Genomic DNA, 15,469 nt, shown 5'->3' on the forward strand with positions numbered 1-15,469 from the left:
ATCCCGCTGGTTCCAATTTTTTCTGACTTATGAATTATGATTTTCATACAGATCGAGCATACTGATCTTATGATTTTCATTACAGATCGAGCATACTGATCTTAAACAAATAGGAGTAATGCCGAAAATTTGTTAAACAAATTATAATCTCCTATAAAAGCCTCTTTATTTACTATCTATTGTCCACGGCGGACGGCATTTGAATAGTAATGAGTCAGAAAGAAGAGGATCGAGGGTATTTGAATTCCAGTTCATCGTGGCTAAGCCGTGAACCAGAATAGCCTGGTGGTTGAGTCGCTGCCCGGAAAGCAGTAGATGGCAGGTTCGAATCCCGCTGGTTCCAATTTTTTCTGACTTATGAATTATGATTTTCATACAGATCGAGCATACTGATCTTATGATTTTCATTACAGATCGAGCATACTGATCTTAAACAAATAGGAGTAATGCCGAAAATTTGTTAAACAAATTATAATCTCCTATAAAAGCCTCTTTATTTACTATCTATTGTCCACGGCGGACGGCATTTGAATAGTAATGAGTCAGAAAGAAGAGGATCGAGGGTATTTGAATTCCAGTTCATCGTGGCTAAGCCGTGAACCAGAATAGCCTGGTGGTTGAGTCGCTGCCCGGAAAGCAGTAGATGGCAGGTTCGAATCCCGCTGGTTCCAATTTTTTCTGACTTATGAATTATGATTTTCATACAGATCGAGCATACTGATCTTATGATTTTCATTACAGATCGAGCATACTGATCTTAAACAAATAGGAGTAATGCCGAAAATTTGTTAAACAAATTATAATCTCCTATAAAAGCCTCTTTATTTACTATCTATTGTCCACGGCGGACGGCATTTGAATAGTAATGAGTCAGAAAGAAGAGGATCGAGGGTATTTGAATTCCAGTTCATCGTGGCTAAGCCGTGAACCAGAGTAGCCTGGTGGTTGAGTCGCTGCCCGGAAAGCAGTAGATGGCAGGTTCGAATCCCGCTGGTTCCAATTTTTTCTGACTTATGAATTATGATTTTCATACAGATCGAGCATACTGATCTTATGATTTTCATTACAGATCGAGCATACTGATCTTAAACAAATAGGAGTAATGCCGAAAATTTGTTAAACAAATTATAATCTCCTATAAAAGCCTCTTTATTTACTATCTATTGTCCACGGCGGACGGCATTTGAATAGTAATGAGTCAGAAAGAAGAGGATCGAGGGTATTTGAATTCCAGTTCATCGTGGCTAAGCCGTGAACCAGAATAGCCTGGTGGTTGAGTCGCTGCCCGGAAAGCAGTAGATGGCAGGTTCGAATCCCGCTGGTTCCAATTTTTTCTGACTTATGAATTATGATTTTCATACAGATCGAGCATACTGATCTTATGATTTTCATTACAGATCGAGCATACTGATCTTAAACAAATAGGAGTAATGCCGAAAATTTGTTAAACAAATTATAATCTCCTATAAAAGCCTCTTTATTTACTATCTATTGTCCACGGCGGACGGCATTTGAATAGTAATGAGTCAGAAAGAAGAGGATCGAGGGTATTTGAATTCCAGTTCATCGTGGCTAAGCCGTGAACCAGAATAGCCTGGTGGTTGAGTCGCTGCCCGGAAAGCAGTAGATGGCAGGTTCGAATCCCGCTGGTTCCAATTTTTTATGACTTATGAATTATGATTTTCATACAGATCGAGCATACTGATCTTATGATTTTCATTACAGATCGAGCATACTGATCTTAAACAAATAGGAGTAATGCCGAAAATTTGTTAAACAAATTATAATCTCCTATAAAAGCCTCTTTATTTACTATCTATTGTCCACGGCGGACGGCATTTGAATAGTAATGAGTCAGAAAGAAGAGGATCGAGGGTATTTGAATTCCAGTTCATCGTGGCTAAGCCGTGAACCAGAATAGCCTGGTGGTTGAGTCGCTGCCCGGAAAGCAGTAGATGGCAGGTTCGAATCCCGCTGGTTCCAATTTTTTCTGACTTATGAATTATGATTTTCATACAGATCGAGCATACTGATCTTATGATTTTCATTACAGATCGAGCATACTGATCTTAAACAAATAGGAGTAATGCCGAAAATTTGTTAAACAAATTATAATCTCCTATAAAAGCCTCTTTATTTACTATCTATTGTCCACGGCGGACGGCATTTGAATAGTAATGAGTCAGAAAGAAGAGGATCGAGGGTATTTGAATTCCAGTTCATCGTGGCTAAGCCGTGAACCAGAATAGCCTGGTGGTTGAGTCGCTGCCCGGAAAGCAGTAGATGGCAGGTTCGAATCCCGCTGGTTCCAATTTTTTCTGACTTATGAATTATGATTTTCATACAGATCGAGCATACTGATCTTATGATTTTCATTACAGATCGAGCATACTGATCTTAAACAAATAGGAGTAATGCCGAAAATTTGTTAAACAAATTATAATCTCCTATAAAAGCCTCTTTATTTACTATCTATTGTCCACGGCGGACGGCATTTGAATAGTAATGAGTCAGAAAGAAGAGGATCGAGGGTATTTGAATTCCAGTTCATCGTGGCTAAGCCGTGAACCAGAATAGCCTGGTGGTTGAGTCGCTACCCGGAAAGCAGTAGATGGCAGGTTCGAATCCCGCTGGTTCCAATTTTTTCTGACTTATGAATTATGATTTTCATACAGATAGAGCATACTGATCTTATGATTTTCATTACAGATCGAGCATACTGATCTTAAACAAATAGGAGTAATGCCGAAAATTTGTTAAACAAATTATAATCTCCTATAAAAGCCTCTTTATTTACTATCTATTGTCCACGGCGGACGGCATTTGAATAGTAATGAGTCAGAAAGAAGAGGATCGAGGGTATTTGAATTCCAGTTCATCGTGGCTAAGCAGTGAACCAGAATAGCCTGGTGGTTGAGTCGCTGCCCGGAAAGCAGTAGATGGCAGGTTCGAATCCCGCTGGTTCCAATTTTTTCTGACTTATGAATTATGATTTTCATACAGATCGAGCATACTGATCTTATGATTTTCATTACAGATCGAGCATACTGATCTTAAACAAATAGGAGTAATGCCGAAAATTTGTTAAACAAATTATAATCTCCTATAAAAGCCTCTTTATTTACTATCTATTGTCCACGGCGGACGGCATTTGAATAGTAATGAGTCAGAAAGAAGAGGATCGAGGGTATTTGAATTCCAGTTCATCGTGGCTAAGCCGTGAACCAGAATAGCCTGGTGGTTGAGTCGCTGCCCGGAAAGCAGTAGATGGCAGGTTCGAATCCCGCTGGTTCCAATTTTTTCTGACTTATGAATTATGATTTTCATACAGATCGAGCATACTGATCTTATGATTTTCATTACAGATCGAGCATACTGATCTTAAACAAATAGGAGTAATGCCGAAAATTTGTTAAACAAATTATAATCTCCTATAAAAGCCTCTTTATTTACTATCTATTGTCCACGGCGGACGGCATTTGAATAGTAATGAGTCAGAAAGAAGAGGATCGAGGGTATTTGAATTCCAGTTCATCGTGGCTAAGCCGTGAACCAGAATAGCCTGGTGGTTGAGTCGCTGCCCGGAAAGCAGTAGATGGCAGGTTCGAATCCCGCTGGTTCCAATTTTTTCTGACTTATGAATTATGATTTTCATACAGATCGAGCATACTGATCTTATGATTTTCATTACAGATCGAGCATACTGATCTTAAACAAATAGGAGTAATGCCGAAAATTTGTTAAACAAATTATAATCTCCTATAAAAAAGCCTCTTTATTTACTATCTATTGTCCACGGCGGACGGCATTTGAATAGTAATGAGTCAGAAAGAAGAGGATCGAGGGTATTTGAATTCCAGTTCATCGTGGCTAAGCCGTGAACCAGAATAGCCTGGTGGTTGAGTCGCTGCCCGGAAAGCAGTAGATGGCAGGTTCGAATCCCGCTGGTTCCAATTTTTTCTGACTTATGAATTATGATTTTCATACAGATCGAGCATACTGATCTTATGATTTTCATTACAGATCGAGCATACTGATCTTAAACAAATAGGAGTAATGCCGAAAATTTGTTAAACAAATTATAATCTCCTATAAAAAAGCCTCTTTATTTACTATCTATTGTCCACGGCGGACGGCATTTGAATAGTAATGAGTCAGAAAGAAGAGGATCGAGGGTATTTGAATTCCAGTTCATCGTGGCTAAGCCGTGAACCAGAATAGCCTGGTGGTTGAGTCGCTACCCGGAAAGCAGTAGATGGCAGGTTCGAATCCCGCTGGTTCCAATTTTTTCTGACTTATGAATTATGATTTTCATACAGATAGAGCATACTGATCTTATGATTTTCATTACAGATCGAGCATACTGATCTTAAACAAATAGGAGTAATGCCGAAAATTTGTTAAACAAATTATAATCTCCTATAAAAAAGCCTCTTTATTTACTATCTATTGTCCACGGCGGACGGCATTTGAATAGTAATGAGTCAGAAAGAAGAGGATCGAGGGTATTTGAATTCCAGTTCATCGTGGCTAAGCAGTGAACCAGAATAGCCTGGTGGTTGAGTCGCTGCCCGGAAAGCAGTAGATGGCAGGTTCGAATCCCGCTGGTTCCAATTTTTTCTGACTTATGAATTATGATTTTCATACAGATCGAGCATACTGATCTTATGATTTTCATTACAGATCGAGCATACTGATCTTAAACAAATAGGAGTAATGCCGAAAATTTGTTAAACAAATTATAATCTCCTATAAAAGCCTCTTTATTTACTATCTATTGTCCACGGCGGACGGCATTTGAATAGTAATGAGTCAGAAAGAAGAGGATCGAGGGTATTTGAATTCCAGTTCATCGTGGCTAAGCCGTGAACCAGAATAGCCTGGTGGTTGAGTCGCTGCCCGGAAAGCAGTAGATGGCAGGTTCGAATCCCGCTGGTTCCAATTTTTTCTGACTTATGAATTATGATTTTCATACAGATCGAGCATACTGATCTTATGATTTTCATTACAGATCGAGCATACTGATCTTAAACAAATAGGAGTAATGCCGAAAATTTGTTAAACAAATTATAATCTCCTATAAAAGCCTCTTTATTTACTATCTATTGTCCACGGCGGACGGCATTTGAATAGTAATGAGTCAGAAAGAAGAGGATCGAGGGTATTTGAATTCCAGTTCATCGTGGCTAAGCCGTGAACCAGAATAGCCTGGTGGTTGAGTCGCTACCGGAAAGCAGTAGATGGCAGGTTCGAATCCCGCTGGTTCCAATTTTTTCTGACTTATGAATTATGATTTTCATACAGATAGAGCATACTGATCTTATGATTTTCATTACAGATCGAGCATACTGATCTTAAACAAATAGGAGTAATGCCGAAAATTTGTTAAACAAATTATAATCTCCTATAAAAGCCTCTTTATTTACTATCTATTGTCCACGGCGGACGGCATTTGAATAGTAATGAGTCAGAAAGAAGAGGATCGAGGGTATTTGAATTCCAGTTCATCGTGGCTAAGCCGTGAACCAGAATAGCCTGGTGGTTGAGTCGCTGCCGGAAAGCAGTAGATGGCAGGTTCGAATCCCGCTGGTTCCAATTTTTTCTGACTTATGAATTATGATTTTCATACAGATCGAGCATACTGATCTTATGATTTTCATTACAGATCGAGCATACTGATCTTAAACAAATAGGAGTAATGCCGAAAATTTGTTAAACAAATTATAATCTCCTATAAAAGCCTCTTTATTTACTATCTATTGTCCACGGCGGACGGCATTTGAATAGTAATGAGTCAGAAAGAAGAGGATCGAGGGTATTTGAATTCCAGTTCATCGTGGCTAAGCCGTGAACCAGAATAGCCTGGTGGTTGAGTCGCTACCCGGAAAGCAGTAGATGGCAGGTTCGAATCCCGCTGGTTCCAATTTTTTCTGACTTATGAATTATGATTTTCATACAGATAGAGCATACTGATCTTATGATTTTCATTACAGATCGAGCATACTGATCTTAAACAAATAGGAGTAATGCCGAAAATTTGTTAAACAAATTATAATCTCCTATAAAAGCCTCTTTATTTACTATCTATTGTCCACGGCGGACGGCATTTGAATAGTAATGAGTCAGAAAGAAGAGGATCGAGGGTATTTGAATTCCAGTTCATCGTGGCTAAGCAGTGAACCAGAATAGCCTGGTGGTTGAGTCGCTGCCCGGAAAGCAGTAGATGGCAGGTTCGAATCCCGCTGGTTCCAATTTTTTCTGACTTATGAATTATGATTTTCATACAGATCGAGCATACTGATCTTATGATTTTCATTACAGATCGAGCATACTGATCTTAAACAAATAGGAGTAATGCCGAAAATTTGTTAAACAAATTATAATCTCCTATAAAAGCCTCTTTATTTACTATCTATTGTCCACGGCGGACGGCATTTGAATAGTAATGAGTCAGAAAGAAGAGGATCGAGGGTATTTGAATTCCAGTTCATCGTGGCTAAGCCGTGAACCAGAATAGCCTGGTGGTTGAGTCGCTGCCCGGAAAGCAGTAGATGGCAGGTTCGAATCCCGCTGGTTCCAATTTTTTCTGACTTATGAATTATGATTTTCATACAGATCGAGCATACTGATCTTATGATTTTCATTACAGATCGAGCATACTGATCTTAAACAAATAGGAGTAATGCCGAAAATTTGTTAAACAAATTATAATCTCCTATAAAAAGCCTCTTTATTTACTATCTATTGTCCACGGCGGACGGCATTTGAATAGTAATGAGTCAGAAAGAAGAGGATCGAGGGTATTTGAATTCCAGTTCATCGTGGCTAAGCCGTGAACCAGAATAGCCTGGTGGTTGAGTCGCTACCCGGAAAGCAGTAGATGGCAGGTTCGAATCCCGCTGGTTCCAATTTTTTCTGACTTATGAATTATGATTTTCATACAGATAGAGCATACTGATCTTATGATTTTCATTACAGATCGAGCATACTGATCTTAAACAAATAGGAGTAATGCCGAAAATTTGTTAAACAAATTATAATCTCCTATAAAAGCCTCTTTATTTACTATCTATTGTCCACGGCGGACGGCATTTGAATAGTAATGAGTCAGAAAGAAGAGGATCGAGGGTATTTGAATTCCAGTTCATCGTGGCTAAGCCGTGAACCAGAATAGCCTGGTGGTTGAGTCGCTGCCCGGAAAGCAGTAGATGGCAGGTTCGAATCCCGCTGGTTCCAATTTTTTCTGACTTATGAATTATGATTTTCATACAGATCGAGCATACTGATCTTATGATTTTCATTACAGATCGAGCATACTGATCTTAAACAAATAGGAGTAATGCCGAAAATTTGTTAAACAAATTATAATCTCCTATAAAAGCCTCTTTATTTACTATCTATTGTCCACGGCGGACGGCATTTGAATAGTAATGAGTCATAAAGAAGAGGATCGAGGGTATTTGAATTCCAGTTCATCGTGGCTAAGCCGTGAACCAGAATAGCCTGGTGGTTGAGTCGCTGCCCGGAAAGCAGTAGGTGGCAGGTTCGAATCCCGCTGGTTCCAATTTTTTATGACTTATGAATTATGATTTTCATACAGATCGAGCATACTGATCTTATGATTTTCATTACAGATCGAGCATACTGATCTTAAACAAATAGGAGTAATGCCGAAAATTTGTTAAACAAATTATAATCTCCTATAAAAAAGCCTCTTTATTTACTATCTATTGTCCACGGCGGACGGCATTTGAATAGTAATGAGTCAGAAAGAAGAGGATCGAGGGTATTTGAATTCCAGTTCATCGTGGCTAAGCCGTGAACCAGAATAGCCTGGTGGTTGAGTCGCTGCCCGGAAAGCAGTAGATGGCAGGTTCGAATCCCGCTGGTTCCAATTTTTTCTGACTTATGAATTATGATTTTCATACAGATCGAGCATACTGATCTTATGATTTTCATTACAGATCGAGCATACTGATCTTAAACAAATAGGAGTAATGCCGAAAATTTGTTAAACAAATTATAATCTCCTATAAAAAAGCCTCTTTATTTACTATCTATTGTCCACGGCGGACGGCATTTGAATAGTAATGAGTCAGAAAGAAGAGGATCGAGGGTATTTGAATTCCAGTTCATCGTGGCTAAGCCGTGAACCAGAATAGCCTGGTGGTTGAGTCGCTGCCCGGAAAGCAGTAGATGGCAGGTTCGAATCCCGCTGGTTCCAATTTTTTCTGACTTATGAATTATGATTTTCATACAGATCGAGCATACTGATCTTATGATTTTCATTACAGATCGAGCATACTGATCTTAAACAAATAGGAGTAATGCCGAAAATTTGTTAAACAAATTATAATCTCCTATAAAAGCCTCTTTATTTACTATCTATTGTCCACGGCGGACGGCATTTGAATAGTAATGAGTCAGAAAGAAGAGGATCGAGGGTATTTGAATTCCAGTTCATCGTGGCTAAGCCGTGAACCAGAATAGCCTGGTGGTTGAGTCGCTGCCCGGAAAGCAGTAGATGGCAGGTTCGAATCCCGCTGGTTCCAATTTTTTATGACTTATGAATTATGATTTTCATACAGATCGAGCATACTGATCTAATGATTTTCATTACAGATCGAGCATACTGATCTTAAACAAATAGGAGTAATGCCGAAAATTTGTTAAACAAATTATAATCTCCTATAAAAGCCTCTTTATTTACTATCTATTGTCCACGGCGGACGGCATTTGAATAGTAATGAGTCAGAAAGAAGAGGATCGAGGGTATTTGAATTCCAATTCATCGTGGCTAAGCCGTGAACCAGAATAGCCTGGTGGTTGAGTCGCTGCCCGGAAAGCAGTAGATGGCAGGTTCGAATCCCGCTGGTTCCAATTTTTTCTGACTTATGAATTATGATTTTCATACAGATCGAGCATACTCATCTTATGATTTTCATTACAGATCGAGCATACTGATCTTAAACAAATAGGAGTAATGCCGAAAATTTGTTAAACAAAAGTTTAGTTTATATACTTAGAGTCCTTCCAAGATTACAAAAAGTGCTTAGCATTTCCATTATTCAAGTAAAAAAGTCAAAAAATTTTCAGCTCACGCTTCGCGCTCACAATATTTGAATGTTGTAATATGTAACGTCTTCATGGCTAAATGGAAGCAGTCCACAACAGGTACAATTTAGAGCAGTTCAAAACGGATACAAAATTTTTCTTCTCACGCTCTGCGCTTGCAATATTAATGTAAGGAAGATCCCCACTTACTCCTCCTTTTCATGATTTACAAAACTAATTGAATAGAGTGTCTTGTTCAGTAGGTCTAAATCTCGATTTTTTTTGCTCACGCTTCGTACTCGCATGTTTAATTATATACCTATTCTGTTAATGTGCTAAGAATTTCCATTCCTTAGGTAAATATGTCAAAAAAAAATCGGCTCGTGCTTCGCGCTCCCCTTATTTGATTTTTAAAAATGTATAACGTCTTCATGGCTAATTGCAAGCAAGTATTTAACAGTACCTTTCCATCACTTCATTTCTGCTCACTCTTTACGTGCGTACTAATTATTAACTTGCATACACATTTTTTTTTTCAGGAAAACAAACATTTCCTAGAATGTTTAAAATTTTAGGAAAAGATTTCCAAACAATTTAGCTCGCGCTTCGCGCTCGCATTATATAAATAAGGGTTATGGTATTATACATTTATGCTTCATAAGAATAAAGCTAAAAAGTGACCATTAGGACTACCCCTTCAAAGAAACAAAAAATCCCGGCAAAAATCATATTCGAGCGGCCGATCGGGGAAAATATGGCTAAAAAAAATTCCGGGCCCCCTATTGGCGCAGGCTGGATCCGCCCCTGGGTGAGGGTCATATATTAACCAAAGCCGGCATTTTATTTATTATTTTTCTTTTTTTTTTTTGGGGGGGGGGGCTGACAGTTTAAATAGCTGCCTGGCTAAATTTTACGAATTATATGAGTCTGTGTCTCCCCTAAAATAACAACAACAATATCCTGTACATCATTACGTGAGACCACAATGCCTTTGTTGACTTTTAGTTTGATCAAGCATCACAGATTATGATTTATTTCGAAGTGTGAAGGCAATAATTACACTGAGATAGACTTTGTGAGGACCCGTTCAATTTTTATGAAGTTTTTCATTGTTTTTCTGGTCTTAGTGACTTACCGGTATACCGAAACCGAAATTGAATTGAATTGACATTGGCATTGGACGACAAAGTGTACGTGGCCACCCGAATACATAGCTTTCTTCTTCACCAAAAAAAAAAAAGAATACTAGCTGGCCAGTCTTGCCCCCCCCCCCACCGGCCCCCCAAAAGTACAACACAAATAATGAGCCGGCTGTGGCTCATAAAAATTCCCCACACGTGTTTTGTTTTGATTTTATTTTTTTTATTTGTAACTTGACCCAAACTATAATCGAGTATGTTTTAAAACCCGTATCAGATCTACACCCCGTCCATTAATAATGATAACACCCCCCACCCTCCTCCCCGCCTCCTGAGACTATTAAAGCAAGGGAATTTTCGTGCTTAGAAATAACTTAGGACTCAATATTTTTCCCAAAGTTTCTCACTTGAATTATATATCAATGAAAAAAATAAAGACAAAATATTTTCATGAATATCGATCGAGACTGGGAATTGAGCCCATGATTCTTGACTTATGAGCCCAAGAAACAATTAAGCAGAAAATCAGTATCATAAAATAGACAGAGAACGGCTTGTACCCTCTTTTGAAAGGTCTCAATTATGAAGAAGGCTATGTAAAGTAAATCTGCTTATTTTGTGCTCGAGCTAGGTGATTCAAAATATTAAAGATATGTGATATTAATATAACGCCTTTCTAGAACTTAAAATTTCCAGGACAAGTGGTGATAGCTTTAAGATAAGCAAAAGACGAGCCAACAAAAGTTTACGTATATAGTAAGGCATACTAATTTCTTTTCCGTATTATGTGGAACAGCCATCTCAAATGGGGCTGAAGTAAAAATTGTTTAACTAAAAGAGGCTCGTATTTGTAGACTATATCCAGCTTTCAAGTTCGCTTTCTATTCAAATTCAGACAATGGGTTGTGTTTCGTTCTCACGGTAGGGGCGGATTAAGGAGATGAGACACGCGAGCGCGGTACTGGTTTTGTCGTCAGACATTCCACTCCAGGGATCGGGAGTCCAGTGTTTACATCTATTGTGGTCCAGTATCTGTTTGCAAGTATTTTTTATAAGTTTTAATTAGTTTTGACTAGGTCTGTAGCCTAGGGACTGAAATTGAAAGTGGCAATATGAGTTCGAGTTCGACGAGTTCGTGGCGGTCTCGCGCGCGGTGGTCACTTTCTGCATCGACACAGCGAGGTAATACCAGTACCGGTAGCAGTTCAAGTGAGCAGGATGATGGGACTCCGGACTCGGAGTATGTCTTCGAGCGAGATGAGGAGCTTGATGTCCTGAAAGTTTATCACCTCACCGTCAACGGAGAACGGGCCAGGTCAAAAAGGACTGGGAATGCATTTGACAAGCCTGTGGTTGGTGTCCGACGCAGAGACGACATGGTAGAGGTGAGCAAAGTTCAACCTAAAAGTAGCCTGACATTAACTTAAACCTATTAAGACTAAGTCCTAACAAGTTTTCTTTAACTTGCTAACTAGTCTTCTGAGGCCTACATAAGTATAATAAGTCACTGTTGAATCCTAGATTCCTACTCAAAAGAAAGTAATTATTCTCAAGGAAAAATCAGCTAAATGATTGAATGTTTCTTAATTGTGTGTTTTGATTGAAAAAAACAACAGACAAGCAGATAGATGAAAGCTCGAACAAAATCTGAGAAATAATAACTAGGCCTAAATAAGAAAGTAATGAATTATTAAAAGTTTCACTTAACCCATGGGCACTCCATCAAGTTCAAGTTTAACTACTTTTTGATAGGATGTCGGGAGAAGAAGGTAAGTTTTTCTAATTTTCTTCTTGATTCGAAGAGTAACCTTCAGAGTCAAACAGAAATGTCACATTTCATTAAAAAATCTAATTAATTGCTCCAAAAAAATTAATGAAGGAGAATTAATTCAGACCAATTTTCAGCCTTTTCCTGACCTGTAGGCTGTGCAGTTGAAGGAAAAGTCCACCCCAACAAAAATTTGTATAAAAAGAGAAAAAATTAACAAGCATATAACACTGAAAATTTCATCAAAATCGGATGTAAAATAAGAAAGTTATGACATTTTAAAATTTCGCTTTATTTCACAAAACAGTTATATGCACATCTCGGTCGGTATGCAAATGAGGGAACTGATGGGAAATCACTCACTATTTTGTATTTTATTACATGAAATTGTCATGTGAAATGAAGTTTCATTCCTCCCTGAACACGTGGAATTCCATTATTTTAACATTTTTTGCTTCAGGCAAGGAGGTCCTAATCATCAAATTCGTAAAAATTGAAATATTGTATAATTCAAGCAATAAAAAACAAAAGAAAAAGTGAGTGAGTGACATCATCAACTCTCTCATTTGGATGTAACTTGCTCGTTCATATATTTGTTATTTTGTTAAAAAATAAGCGAAAGTTTGAAATGTCATAACTTATTTTACATCTGATTTTGATGAAATTTTTCAGCATTGTGCTTGTTTGATTTTTCTCTATTGATTAATATCAACATTTTTCTGAGGTGGACTTGACCTTTAAGAAATGGCACACACAGAAATCCAAATTTTTAGCTTTCATAAGCTTTAACAAAATTATTAATATGTCAGGAACATCCATTTAAATACGAAATTTAACACTAAATGATGGTAGGCCTATAATTTTTCTTTAGGATTTGAATATCAGATTACTGTACATTGCAAAATTGTGTCAAGGTGAAACAAATTTCACATTCCCATAGGAAATACATAAATTGGGAAATTGCAATCTCAAAACACAAATATATGGGTTCTCACTTCAACTCTTAATCGTAATTTCTAGTAGGTGTATAAACTTGCCCTTATTGTCAATAGAGACTCCTGGATTTTATCTTTCTATACACCCTAAATATGAGATAATCAACTCGGATTACATTTTTATCGCTGGCTGAATTTTGGCATCTGAAGTAGCATACATTGTCAATGACACTAGATGTATCTTTACAGAGTGTATTCTTATGGTACCCGGAAACCTCCTACCTTTAGGGTCTCGTGTCGAGATGATGGTTTTCTAAGGGGTATTGCATGCTGTGGAGTACGGTAGTTTTCTGAGGTTCTTGTTTGAAGTGGGGGGGGGGGGGGTGTTACACCCACAAACGTAATAATCGCCCACAAATGTAATAACGCCCACAAATGTAATAACACTTTACCTACCCACAAATGTAATAACGCCCACAAATGTAATAACACTTTACCCACAAATGTAATAACTTTTGATCGCCCACAAATGTAATAACACTTTACCCACAAATGTAATAACGCCCACAAATGTAATAACACTTTACCCACAAATGTAATAACGCCCACAAATGTAATAACACTTTACCCACAAATGTAATTATGCACTTTACCCACAAAAGTAATAATGACTTTACCTACAAATGTAATAAATTTGAAGTGATTTTTGGCGAATTCGTTCTAAACTAATATCCTATAGTAATGCGTTCATATAGCACAAAAGTTCAAAGTCTTTTTTCCAGACCCGGTTAATGAAATATTACAGTACAAGTCCAAGTCTTTTTCCAGACCCGGTTTTTCAAAATTATAATATACATCCAAAGTCTTTTTACCAGACCCGGTTGTTTCAAAATTATAATATACGTCCAAAGTCTTTTTTCCAGACCCGGTTAATTCAAAAATTATAATGCAAGTCCAAAGTCTTTTTTTCAGACCCGGTCGTTTCAAATGTTATAATATACGTCGGTGAGGGGTAAAGACAACACTCTAAGCCCAAGCATTTTAAGTGGGTTTAATTTTGAAGATTGGTCTCAGCTGTCATTTTTTTTCAATATTTCTTTATCTTTTAAATAACCGGGTCCAGACGAAAGACTAAGCATAATATTCGCGTTAAGAAAAGAAAAAAGAGAAAAAAAAGACAAAGAAAATAACAGAAAAGAAAAGGAAGGAAAAAAAAGAAAAAAAAGAATTAGAGAGAGAAGGAAAAAAGGAATGGAAAAAAATATATAATAAGCTACTGAAAATGAACAAAAGCTGTGGCAAAAATAGTCAATCCTGACTGGTTGCCAACCAAGGAAAGAAGAAGAAGAAGAAGAAGTTATTCCACAAGAATAAGAATATTAGTCTTTTGTTTTTAGGATTGTTTAAATCTTTTTTAAATCACCGGGTCTGGAATAAAGAAAACGCTCTAAACATGTGCTTTTCTACATGCATGTTATTAATTTGGAGGATTGTTGGTTCTTAGATTCGTTGTTGGGGGTTGAGTTTTATTGATTTTTTATTCCTAAAATAATTGTGTCTGGAGGAAAGTCGATCTTCGACAATCGGTCTTCATGTTGTTCCACAGTAATTAGATTATTGGGTATTCGTTTTAGAATATTTGTAAAAACTATTTTATTTTTCAAATAGTAACCAAGTCTGGAGAAAGGATGTCTGCTTTACCCACGCGTTATTACAATGTTTTGTAGGGGTAGTAGTATTATTTTTAAAAAGACATATTTTTACTGGGTGAAACTTTGGAAATTTGGTCTTAGATTCGAAGTTTTTCAGTTACTTTTTTAATAGCCGGGTCTGGAGAAAAGAGTACGTTTTAAAACTCGTGTTATTCCACGAGAATAAGAATATAAGGTCTTATGTTAGAAGATTTTTTTTCGTAACTGTTTTAGGTCTGGAATAAAGACAACACTCTAAACCTCTTTTAAAACAGGTTCTTAGGTTGAAGGTTTGTTTGGTCTTAGACTTTGATTTTTTTTTATTCTTACTATTAGCGTTTTTTTTTTAAAGAAAAAAATGGTCGGGCTGAAAGACTACGCTATATCCAGCATTAATAAGATTATGGGGTCTTTATACTGTTTTTAAACTGTTATTCATAATGTTTAAATAACAGGTAACCGGGTCTGGAGAAAAGACTACGCTTGATTCTCAATTTACTCTTAGTGCATATATTCACATTATACACCGTATAAGTTGAAACAACAACAAAGACATTAATTCCACCAGTTTTAATTAACTGGGTCTGGAGAAAAGACTAAGCTCGATTCCCATTTTTTCCACAGGAATATCATTATTGTATCTTAGTTTGGACTTATATTATAAATTTTGAAATAACTGGGTCAGGAAAAAGACTGGACATATATTACAATTTTTTAAACAACCGGGTCTGGAAAAAACGACTTTGGACTTTTATTATATTTTTTTAAACAACCGGGTCTGGAAAAAAGACTTTGGATTTATATTTATACTTTGATGTTTTATTAACCCGGTCTGAAAAAAAGACTGCACTTTTGAGCTATATGAACGCATTACTATAGGAT

Source organism: Lytechinus variegatus, chromosome 4 (genome assembly GCF_018143015.1).
Source record: "Lytechinus variegatus isolate NC3 chromosome 4, Lvar_3.0, whole genome shotgun sequence".
In the NCBI taxonomy this organism is placed as follows: domain Eukaryota; kingdom Metazoa; phylum Echinodermata; class Echinoidea; order Temnopleuroida; family Toxopneustidae; genus Lytechinus; species Lytechinus variegatus.